The 12,907-nt window shown below is 39.3% G+C and overlaps 1 protein-coding gene across 4 annotated transcripts in view; it reads right to left on the reverse strand.

Annotated features, from left to right (window-relative positions):
• Positions 1-12,907, reverse strand: part of strbp (spermatid perinuclear RNA binding protein) — a 106,346-nt gene that overhangs the window by 78,414 nt on the left and 15,025 nt on the right. Inside the window, exon 2 of one of the 4 annotated variants that reach the window (XM_033647736.2) lies at positions 4,986-5,122. The exons of the other annotated variants lie outside the window; for them this stretch is intronic. The gene's annotated coding sequence lies outside the window, so the exon portion shown is untranslated. The remainder of the gene's footprint in view (positions 1-4,985; positions 5,123-12,907) is intronic. 4 annotated transcript variants of the gene reach the window in all.

Here is a 12,907-nt window from a genome sequence, read left to right on the forward strand (position 1 = left end):
CCACATGTGTTCATTCATAGTTTTGATGCCTTCAGTGAGAATCTACAATGTAAATAGTCATGAAAATAAAGAAAACGCATTGAATGAGAAGGTGTGTCCAAACTTTTGGCCTGTACTGTACATGCATGGCGCACACACACACACACACACACACACACACACACACACACACACACACACACAGCAGAGGAAGCCGTGGAATTGGTTCTCTGTTTCTATATTACCTATACATGGCAGGCTGGCCCATAGATCTCCCCCTGACTTGGCCTTGGCTCTGGAAATCTAGTCAGGAAACAACTAGAGGGTGAAGGGTGAGATGGGTTGCGGTTGGATGGAGTGTGGGTGGGGGGTAGGTGTGAAAACAAAAAGGACCTGGTTTGTTTACAGAATGTATCGATGAAATCCGTGTTTGCATCCCTTCCAGAGCGACGGCGAGGTACAGATTGCAGCAGTGAATTAAGATGCAGATACACGCGAAAGAGGCAGAGCGTGAGGTCAGCAGAAGGAACGTGGGAGGGTGTGGAGACGGAGGGAGAGGTGACAGGGAGTTTCCATGCTGCTCAGCCTGTTGTGCTTCATTCTTGTGTGCGGCCTCCTTCCACTCAACAATAAAAGCCATTTAAGATACAGATGCAGCCATTGCAGAGTAATTTGCAGCTGACTGCACTTCGTTATTCGTAGGAGCGTAAGTGCTTGGGAAAATCAAATAGCCTTCTCTTGTAAAAGGAATGATCTAGTGACCAGTTCAACTTTTGACTCTGAGGAAAAAACGCTCATCTGTTATACTGCACATAAATAATGAATAGGTATAAAATGACTGCAGGTTTAATTGAAGAAATTTCTATGAATGCTCCTACTGTTAACACACACACACACACACACACACACACAAACAACACACTCTGCTTTAATATTAGGTTTGAAATAAAAGCCCTAAATTCTCTGAAGACCCGAAGCCTAATTAGAAAAAGAACGATTTCAATTTAGAGAGCAGGACAATGTAGTGCTTTTTCAGCATTGTATTTTTCCACTATCGATCAAAGGGTTCCTCTCCCCTTTGTTCTGCAAAAACAAGTGAACACCCAGATGCCATCTGTACTAAGTGAAACTGTGGTGCAGCAACTTTTTTGTTAGCTTTTCTAAAATGTTCCTTACGGTACACAGACAGCCGTATCAATTCTCTTATTCAGTTTATTCAAGCAAAGCTGGTGAGACACTGAGCCGGGGCTGTAATAACAGCTGAACGCAGTAAGTACACACACTTTTCTGAACTACACACCCATTCATACATTCATGCACAAAGTCTGCAAAGAACACACACACACACACACACAAAGCGAGCCCCAGTCAGTGGATGTGATCTGGCATCTACAAAGACACCTCTGTTTCAAACATCACTGGAGACCCCCCTCTATGTTATCCATACAGCTACAGCAATTGGTGCTGGTTTGCGGGCACCCTTGTGTGTCTAGGCGTAGGTCCCTAAAATCACATTCAGTGCTTGTTTAACAGTGACCATTCTGCAGCAGAACACACACACATGCAAGTAAAGAACATAGGACTCTATGGACACTATAAAGTGCCTCTGACACTAATGCAGCGTAGAGAGCGTAACTTAGACACCCTGTATGGAAACGCCAATAAACACTGACACACCAAGGAAGAACATAAAGAACACCGTCATGTTATGATGTTACAGCCACAAATCTCTTGTGGCTGACAGCATGCTGTGCAATACAGAAATAATATATCATCATAATTTTTCCAAGTTGTGACAATATCTGACAGGTTGTTTTGAAACAGTGGAAATTAAAGAGAAGGCTTGCGTGAGTATTTTATGTGGTATTCTTACTGAAGATCCTCTATTCAAGTATAGTGTTTTCTCTAGAGCTATAACAAGTAATGTATTGATAGATTACTTGATTGACAAAAAATTAATCTGCAACTATTTCAATAATCTTTTAACTGTTCCACTCATTTTTTCTAGCATAAAAGCCAAACATTTAATGGTTCCAGCTTTTAAATTTTTGAGGATTTGATGCTATTTTTTTGTCTTATGTGAAAAATTAACTGAATATCTTTGGGTTTTGGATTGTTATTGAACAAAAAAAAGGAATTTGAAGTAATCAACTTGGGCTTTATGAAATTGGAACAGGCATATCCCAACAGTTTCTTTTAATCAAATGATTCATCAAGAAAATAGAAATGTTACGATACCATTTTTGCCTTCTGATTCTCATATTTGAACTTGTGTATTGGCAGATATCAAGTACAGATTTGATACCATTATGTAAAAATGAACAGCTGCATACTAACCCTGTATGGATATGACATGATTACTATCGTTGTATGGCATGGATCAGGTTAAACGCTAAACTGACGGGACTTTCCGGAGTAAAATATTGCCAAATTGCTGACATTTTGCTCACTGCTAACGTTACACTTTTTAATCAGCAATCTATTCTTCTTCACTGCTCTGAAACAGTGGTTGGCAGTGGCTGCATGGCACATATTTTTGTGTATGCTACTGTTTTAGGACAGCGATGATGAACTGATTTTCAGGAAAACTGCCATTTTATGCGGGTATGAAACTACTTTACGTGCATTAATAAATAATGTGGTGTCAGATTAGTGCATAGACTCGCTGATACCTGATCCAGCATTTTAGGCAGTATCAGAGGCACTTCCGATACTGATATTAGTATCAAAGCAACTCTAAAAGAAAATAATATGCGGATGAATCAATAATGGGAGCACAGAAAACCTGTGTGATAGATAGATAAAGAGCAACAAAGAACAGTGTGTAATTAAACTCTCACTGACACAGACACAAGACCTTCTGAAAACTGGGAGTTTTTCTCCAAAGGCCAAATATGAACATATGTCTGTCTTTTAGTGAAACATTGGGCTTAAATGGTCTATTTGATGTCACAGCTTCTCTGTGGCTGCTTTGTATCTCCCCTGTGAAGTGTTTCATTTCATTCAATTAACCGTGCAAGTGTATGCAACCAATGGATGCAATTCACAGCCTTTTTCAAGGTTTATAGACCGTGCTGCGGCGGGTAAAACGCTGCGCTCACCCAGATCTATCATAACAGCCTGACAACTGACAGAGCGCTCAAACAGAACGTGAAAATGACAGACAGACAGGAAGGGAAGTGAGGAAGAGAAGTCTTGACTTCTAGTGTTTCTCACACCCACTCTTGTATCAACACACACACAGGCACACACGCACCAAATGAGAGTGACTAAGTCTCGCCCTAGGCTTCATACAGTAGCTCTTAACAAATTCAAGCCTTGCCCAATCATTTCCCTTCTCTCTGGGTTGCCATAGCTACAGCCTGCCTCCTTGTCTGTACTTTGGGAAGGGTGAGACTTTACCACTGTGTGTGTATGTACATGCGTGTGTGTGTGTGTGTGCTGTGTGGTAACCCTACCAGATGGGGGTCTTAACACTTCCTATCTGTCAACCTTACATTCACACTCCTGCTGGAAGCTGTGAGTTAGCAGAGAGGTGAGCTGCGCTGAGAGAAGGGAGAGAGTGTTGGATGTGATTGCTTGTGACCCCACATGTGTCCTCCCATTCAGTGCTGACACCGTGTCTAAAGAGCAACAACATGGCTTTTCTTGTAGAGAGAATTGACTGCGCTCTCTTTTTTATTACCTTCTCAAATCTAAAATGTACTTCACATTTACTTCAATAAATCCGTGACTGAAATCAGGAACTATCTGATCAAAGAATAAATAAACAAGATTATCTATTTGACCAGAAATTTGCTGCCAGCTTTCAAGGTGCATTCCTTAACTTCCGAGTTCCCAATCAGACCTTTAAACTCTCATGCCCCTTGAAGTCAATTTCCAACTTGGAAAGCTGCAGGAACCTCACCAACCCTGACCTCAAAATCCATTTTGGCTGCTCAGCGCATCAACAGTTGCGAAAACTGTAGTAATATTCAGTTCATTAGCACTTCTGTCATATTTGTGTCTCATTAAAACAGTCGCGCACGCACTCCTGTCCAACTTCTATCTGTGGACATGCTGCTACAGCGTCTGTACGGCTAACATCATCATGGTTTTCCGTTTGGTACACACACATTTCGGTGACAAAAAAGTATTGAGTTTTGGTGCCAACACTTAGGTACTAATTTCTTAAATGTTAGGATTTGTTGGCCATCTCTGCTTTATATGCTTAGAAATCTAATATCTTTAGGTTTTAGACTGCTAATTGGACAAACAAACATTTTAAAGACCTCACCTCTGACTCTGGAAGATTGTGATGAGCATTTTTATTTTATTTTCTAAAACTTCACCCCACTCCTAATAATATCTAATATTTATTCTCTTTTTGATGGGGATCTTTTTCATGTGTAGTATTAACAAAAAAGCTTCTATCTCTTGGAGTGCGTGTTTGTTATGCATTGATGATTTATGATAAGACAATATGAAAATCTCCCGAGATACAGTGATTCACTGTTTACCAAACAAACACTGTCAATCTGGAGAGGAAGACGATGCAAAGATTTATTAAAGAACAGAGTAAAGCGCAGTTTGTGAAGCTATCACGAGTCAGTGGCGAAGGTGGGAAAGAAGTGTTTGTGTATGTGTGTGTGTGAACATGTAACAGCACCCCAAGAGATCTCCTACTTCTGTAAACAGGACAGAGAAGGCAGGACTGACGTGCAAGGGATGGAACTGTGTGTGTGTGTGTGTGTGTGTGTGTGTGTGTGTGTGTGTGCCCGCGCATGCTCAAGGCCTATGTGTGTCTTCAGAAGTGTGCTTCTCAATGCACTACACCAGATGTCACCTTGCAAGCATGCCACACAGGTGTACGTGTGTGTGTGTGTGTGTGTGTGTGTGTGTGTGTGTGTGTTTGTTTGCTATCAGGTAGATGACAAGAATGATATAAACACTTGAGGATCAACATATCACTAAAACTCCCACCATCTGCCCGCCAGCAGACACATATAAACACAGTCTTCTCTTACTCTGCAATTTCTTTATCTCCCTGCATCGCTCCACTTTTCTCTCTGTTCTCGCTCTCTGCAGTCCTGCCATCCATCATCATTAGGAGGCGAATAGATGACCTGTCTACACCTGCAACCACTCTCTGTCCCTTTACTCTCTGGAGAGAGGAGAGGAGAGGAGAGGAGAAGAGAGGAGAGGAGAGGAGAGGAGAGTGGTTTTAACCATTTAAGAAACACTTAGGTTCAGTAGAAGGAAAAAGGATGCAGATACAATAAATAAAGCTGTGTTGTCTATTCATTCCACTTCTCTAAATCAAATATTAGGCTTGGGCGCTATCTAGTTTTTACTACCTTCATACCTTCCTGAAATTTCGCCGGGGCATGCAGCATATGACTTATCATATATCCCTCAACAGGAAACTAGCTAGCTGGTGGCTAGCTCTGAGAGCTAATACTTCAGTTTCAGCTAACGATAGCTAGCCCTGGCCCCGAAGCACCAAGTTTGCTACGTTCCATAAGCTTTCTTAACTTTTTTAGTCTTCTAAACTCACAAAATGTCAAGAAAGATTGAAATCTGAATTAAACTTTCTTCCATCATAAAACATGCTTTATTAAAACTCGACAGAAACACAATAAAACTCCCCCATTATCTCTCTCTGTTGTTGCTAGCCAGCTTTAGTCCTGTAACATTATCCCCATCACTCGCAGTCACTGTCTTTCTCAGCTAAGTTCCTGTTCCACCGATAGATTCTGACCTCTGGTGGCACATGCTGTGCATTACAACAGTGGTTCCCTACTGGTGGCTCATGATCTAAAAGTGGGTCACAGGTTTGTTCTGAATGGACCACAAGTGACCCACAAACATGTTAAGTTTGTCAAAAACACTTTATTTTTAAGTACAGGGAATTTCAGGCACAGAGTTTTCATTTTTAAGTGCCATATCCTGCTGTAAAGTGAGTGACTAATGTACAGCTTCTCAACAGAGACAGCAAACAAGTTTGACGACAAGTATGATGTTTAATATATCAAACTGTGTGGACCTTGAACTAATGACTAAAGGTGCTCACAGACTCGGGCGTACTATAAGCAGAGTGGACTCCGCGAGGAATGTCCGCAGTCATTCGGGCTTCCATAGTCGAGCGCACTTCTGTAAAAATGTCCGTGAAAAATCCCCGCGATGTGAAAAATACATGCCGAGCAGTCTTTTGTGTGACACTGGTGCGCGGAGCGAAATCCGCGCGGTCGTAAAATCTGAGCCTTGCACGCACAGGGCTTGCGGACATCCGCTTTTAGTCCGGGCGGACCTCCACGGAGTCCGCTCTGCGTACGTTCCGCCCGAGTATGTTTGGGCCTTAAGCAGAAATCCGGACCCTGTGGCTGGACCAGTTGGGAACCAATGCACTAGAAAATATCGCCTCAATACAGCTTTTCCATATCAGTTAATTTGAAAAGGGTCATTTGTATTTTTGATGGTATTAATAATCATACTGTCTGGATTTCTAAATACCCTGCCATAATACTCTACTATGGCTTAAGCCGAATATATATGCCGTATATGTGAAGATCATACCGTCTCTCATCTGTGAATTAAAACCGATAATAATATGTAAAGCAGTATAGCGAGACAGTCTTGTGATAAATCATAGGTAATCTAAATGAGTCCATTCTGACACAGAACTATGGAGGCGCTCTCTATTATAAGCAGATCAACAACTGTTCTCGCAATTTCACACTTTGCACTGAGTAAACAGACTTGCTCACTCTCTCAGAGGTTTCTGTGTATTTACACTGAAATGCTAATTCTGACACATTGCTCTCTCTCTTGTTGTGCTTGGCCACACTACTCCGAGTATGACAACACCAAATAAAGCCACGTCCCAAGAGTATAATTAAAACCCTGGCTCAGAGATCTAAAAACAGTATCTACAAACGTGTCATCAATTTATTTATGATTTGCTTTTGTTTACGTGCATAATTCTCTGCGATTCAGCTCAAGTTATAACGGTAACACTGCCATCGAGTCAGTATCTTGATGAACCTTTACATCCCTACAGGAGGATCAAAGACAATAGAGACAAACGCAGAAAAGAGGGGGAGAAGCACAGGATGGTACAAGAGAAAAGGATGGGACTGGCTAAGAAGGAGGAGGAGAGCGGCGGAAGGAAGTATGCGGATGAGGGGAGGACGAGCAGAGGACAAAGTATTGTCTCCTGTTAATATGTAAAAATAACTCTGCTGCTGCCTGGTGGAGGAGCTAACTGGGTCAGAGAATTCCCACAGAAAGAGAGGGAGAGAGGGAGGGATCACACTGATTCAGTCTGTGGTATCAGTGTGAAGCAGAAGTCAGTCTCTCTCCTCACCTTCGGCTGCTCAGGCTCAGAGGCATCGCCGTGCACATCCATTCCAGGTATTTGTTCTCCATCCATTCATCCATCCATCCATCCAATAGTCTGCCCCCGAACTCACACCTTTTCACCTCCCCCTTTCCTTTGTCTCTAGCTGCTTTGTTATACCCTCATGTCCCATGAGGTGCGGAAAATGACACAAGTACAAATAAAAAATTATAAATAAATAAAAATAAATAAATATGTAAATATTTAAATAAATTTATAAATAACATACAAACAGAAATACATAAATAAATACATGTAGTTGTACAAAAATGTAGAAATGAATTTAATATTTATATTATTATTTTATATTATTATTATTTACTGTTATTTTTATTTACCACCCTTTTTAATTATCAGCTTTTATTTATGCATTTGTGATTTATTTCCTTATTTATTTGAAATTCTTTTAAAGAATTTACTTTTATTTATTCATTTATTTCTTGTGAATTTTCAGCATTAATTTATTCGTTCATGTATTTATTTTCACATTTATTCATACATTTATTTATATCTGTATTTACCTTTTAATTCCTGTCTTTATTTCTATATTTATTTGTTTCTATATGTATTAATTTATTCCTGTATTTATTTATACATTTTTTTAATTTAGTTCATTATTTATTAATTTATTCCAATACATATTTATACATTTATTTATTGATACTTAAGTTATTTTTCATCCACCATACATCCCTCCCTCTCTCCACTTATAAACAAAGCCTCTAGCTAGCCTCCCTCCCATTCTGCTTCCTGGTTCTTCTCTAACAATTAACCTGGTGTCATTTTCTCTTTTGTTGTTTCTCTTCTCTCTCCATAAATACACATTTCTAACACACCCCTCTTAATGGGTAAATAAAAATTAGTGTGTCATACACTGCCAGTTAATCTATTCATAATACAGCATTTAATTACCCAGCAGTTAAGCAACGAGTGACACAACTTGAACTGATGATAATGATGGTAGAAGTGACTGATAACCTTGTAGGAATATGAAGAACTCCAGTCATTATATTTCGGTCTGTATTATTATCAGTGGCACAAAATCAGTCCCCGATTAATTTGATATTGCACTCTTAAGACATCAGGTAATTTGCTGGGTCTACAAAGCCATTATTTAATTTGATGTTAATTTGTTTAATTTACAAACTAATTCACAGTGATGTTGATGTCAAGTTACTCAATTACTTTATCCAAGGTTTTTGGTCACATACGTTGTGTGTCATAGATTTTTTGCAAGGTCTCTCTTTTCTTAAGTCTTATCTTTTCTATTTCAGTCATAACTTTGTCCCATTCCCATCCATCAAATGCATGCCACGTCTATCGAAGCCTGTGCACCTACCTATTATGGCACGGCATAATTATGTGGTGCACCTGAAACAGTTTAGCTAAATGTGAGCACAACTCCACCTTTAAACTTTTCCTAAAACTTCTTTTCTTCTTACCCACTCTATCTGCTGAGCTGTTTGTGCAGCAGATCTGAGGTTTAAAGATTATTTGTTTACATAACCACACAAAACCACCCATTTTAAAATGATTTCCAATATTTAAGCTATTTTCAGATGGACTCTAAATTAAAAAGACGCTGTGAAGCTTTTCCACAGTATCTCTCTTACAGTTTTTAATCTATGAAATGTAATCCCATGCAACAAATATTTCATGGTCTGCTGTGTTTCCTGGGTTTTTACCGTTGCCCCAGCCAACACCGCGGCTATAAGAGTAACCCATAAACCATACAATGTGCATTGGTCAGCAGTTCCAAGCAGTAATTAAAATCTTTATTGATGAGGAATGCAGTAAGCATACTAACCATTTTGCAGACAATTCATCAGGCTACTGTACGCACTACACGACCTCTGTGTGTGTTAGCGAGAGCCATACATCTCGAAGACAAATGAATAGTAGTGCTCTTACACTGGGGGATGTCACACCTGTGTATTCTCTCTTGAACTCAAATAGTCAGAACATGCAATTTTTTTTGACAGTGTAAAGCGATAATGTGAAAAATGAGTATGCAAATGAGGTAAAGGTCGATCTACTGCTGAATAATCAATCTCACCTTTACCTCTTTGTTCCCTTTACCTGCCATGTTTCTGCTAATTCATAATTTTTCTTGTTAACTGTATGCAGATTACCCTATTTCCACTAAATCCATACATGTCAGTGCTTGGGTAGATATTTAAAATGAATCTAGAGCTTAAAATGATGAAGAACTAAAGGCCTCAATGGATTAACCTGCAGGGCTGGTCTGAAATGGGCAGGGCTACTTCTTGGCTGGCTGACGGGGCAACAGAAATAGCTTGAGCTGACTACAGCATATGTAATGCACTGCAGCAGTCCTGAAGGCTTCCATGTTTTTGCATCCAAACCACCTGCTCTATTTGTGTGAAAGAAATGCTTCATGTGTTTATGAACAGGAGTATACATGTGACGGTGACATTTATGGCGTGTTTATGGAAGAAAAGAAGAGAAATACTTAGGGGATAAATAACTCCCGCACATCTTAATGGTGCAGTGGTACTCTGCAGGCTTTTAAACCGACCGGTCCATGAACATAAAACACAATATTATCCTTGTCATGAGGAGGCCTTTAGTTGAAGACACACTGCACTACAGTGCTGCTACAGTAATTCTTTGACAGCACATAACTTCTCAGACATCACTGGGAGAAAGCACTATGTAGCTTGGCTTCTGTGGGCCATCTATGGGTTTTGGTGTATAAGTGGAAAATTGAAAAACTGTTGGAATGTGTTTCAGCTGTGAGCTGCGTCGACCTTAAAAGCTTAAAGGTTGTTGTGAGCTTAAATAAGGAATGTGCTTGCAATTACATTCTCAGCCACTGCAGATATATACGAATCACAAACTTGTAATTCAAGCACTATCTGTAGTCGTTACTCCTTAATTGTAATTCCTTAAAATGTCAATATTCCAGAATGCATCATTTGATAGTGTTTTTACTGCTGCTGTTTTTGAAGTAAAAGTATTCACAGTCAATAGTTAATGCGTTTGAAAACTGTCAGCACTGCTCAATGTTCTACTTTTTGACTGACAAATATGCCATATGCAAAAACACTAAACTATGCAGAAGCTTCTTTTTTAACTACTGGGACGATAAAAGTCTCTTTGTTGCAGTTTTGCACTGAAATATATGGTTATAAGAATGTGTTCATGATAATTCTGTATAACTTTACAGCAACCGTAGCCTCGTAACTGCAAGCTGTACCCAACATGTGTTTGTCCATGTGTCTCTGGAGTATTTCCTTTTATTTCAACAACTGCATAACTACTAGTGGATTTAAATCAACAACAATTTAGCTGCTACTGTATGTTGCGGACAGAAAACAATGCTACGTATTGTTTATAATCCACTGACTGAAAAGAAGTATAAAGTCCATAAGCATTAAAACAATAAAGCCATTTTATGACTGACCGGGAGTTTAAACCTTTAGTCTGCCTTCTTCATGGAGACTTTGCTATTTAAAAAAACATTTTGCTCAGAAAATCCAACTCACTTTGCTGAGCTAACAACTCTGACATATATACAGACCTGTGTGTGTGCATTTACCTGAAACAACTCAGCAAATAGACACAGGTTGGTGTACAGCCTACACATAATCCACAGATAAAGTCTGAAGTCTGACTGGGACTACACAGAGTGAGAAAATGTAATTCTGTCCTCTGTGATAACAGGCCCGTTCATTCAGCAGTGTTGAACCGACCACATGGTTTGAAACGAGTCTGACTTTACACAGGAGGCAGTATGGTTAACACTTTATGAGAAAGGGAAACAGGAAGTTCCTATTTAGCATAGATGTATGGTAACTGAGATGTTCATATATGATGTTGAGAACAATGCACACAGTGTTCTTTTCGAAACGAACAACACACACACTGCTGCATCTATGAATGTTGTGCCTGTGTGTATTCAACATTAAGAATTAGTATGGTTGTAACCTGAAAAAACTGCAACACTTTCAATTTCTCCAACCAGGAACAAGCTACAAATCAGCATATTAACTCTGCACGTTTTTTTACTCCTTATTCATCATGTGAGTAATTAGCACCCTGTGGCAGAAACAGCCAAGTTTATAAGGGTGTAGAAGGTATTTTTCCAGTTTATTTTTTAGTAGCATTGCCTTTTTTGTAGTTTAGTTCATCAAACTTTTAACATGTTTATTATGTGTCTATGTAGATATCTTTCGTGCAAGCAGTTTTCGCTGCTAGATGTAAGGTAACCTGGTTCGTAGCATCAGTAGTCTGGGTTAGTTGTAACATGTGAGAAAATGCAACAACCTACCCCATGCAAAGTTCTCCGTACAGACAAGAACAAACATACACAGACAAATAAGCAAACACATGAGTGCAGACAAGTGCAAACACACACAAACATACAAACATAGACACAGACACACCAGTTATGTTACAAAGGCATTTCAGTGTTGACTTAAAAGCTTTCAATGTCTTGACTTTTTGTCACAATCATTGTTTCATAATGTTACATTGCATCCCAGGCTGTGTTGCAACTAACTCAGACTATAGCAGACACACGTAACTAGAGATGGGTATCGTTAAGATTTTATCGATACTACTACTACCACTCTTATTTATACTCCTTGTCGATTCAGTACTTTTTCGATAACTCTTAGTGGCTCTTTTTCATTTCTAAATAATTGTTTTTCAGAGAATATATCAATTTAAAAAAGAATAAATTCAGAACAGGATTATTGAATATTTTAAATATAACAAAATGTTGTTTGTAGAGCAGCAACAGTATTTTTACAACTCCTACTACTACTACTACTAAGTCACTATATAAATAATATTCCTGACAATTTATTAGTCACTATAAGTCATTCCTCCTGTCCTCTGTCCTGCTCCCTCTCTGCTGATGTGATTCACTGCATGCAGGTAACATCTGTGCTGGTAGAGAGAGGAGAGGCTGTTTGTCTCAGCCAGCAGCTAAGTTTAAAAGTATCTGCCTAATTCTAAGATAAGTATCAAACTAAGTTAGTCTACATACAGACAGTTGTCATTTTGGCTTATTTGTAACTATTCGCTATTAGCCAAACAACTGTGCTGTCCTTGTGTTAAACATAACGTAAGTGACGGTGGATGAGAGACTGTGGACAGAGCAAATTGAAATATCGCTATCTGCATGTTAACATGTTTATAACTGTTGATACAGGCATTGATAAAGTGTTGGCTTTCTACTCGCAAAGGTTAAATTGCACTTACAGTAATGAGCGTAGGTGCTGTCAACGAGTAATTTTCATGCTATCTTCACTTTGTTTCCATTGCAGCCTCTTTGCTGTTCACTGACTTTACTACTTTATTGTTGTGTGACTGTGTGTATCTGTGGAGGAGGTCAGCCCCGGTACAGAGCGCAGGTGAGAGGCTGCAGGATGGTAATAAACTAAAAATATTTAAGAGCACCGATAAAAGAACTCTTAACGTCGGAGCTTATCAGTACTACAGTCTTTGATAGTATAGCTCATTTAACACTAGGTTTCCATACCCATCCCTACATGTAACTATGTTGCATCACACTTTGAA

This window comes from Epinephelus lanceolatus, chromosome 19, assembly GCF_041903045.1.
Source record: "Epinephelus lanceolatus isolate andai-2023 chromosome 19, ASM4190304v1, whole genome shotgun sequence".
NCBI lineage: Eukaryota > Metazoa > Chordata > Actinopteri > Perciformes > Serranidae > Epinephelus > Epinephelus lanceolatus.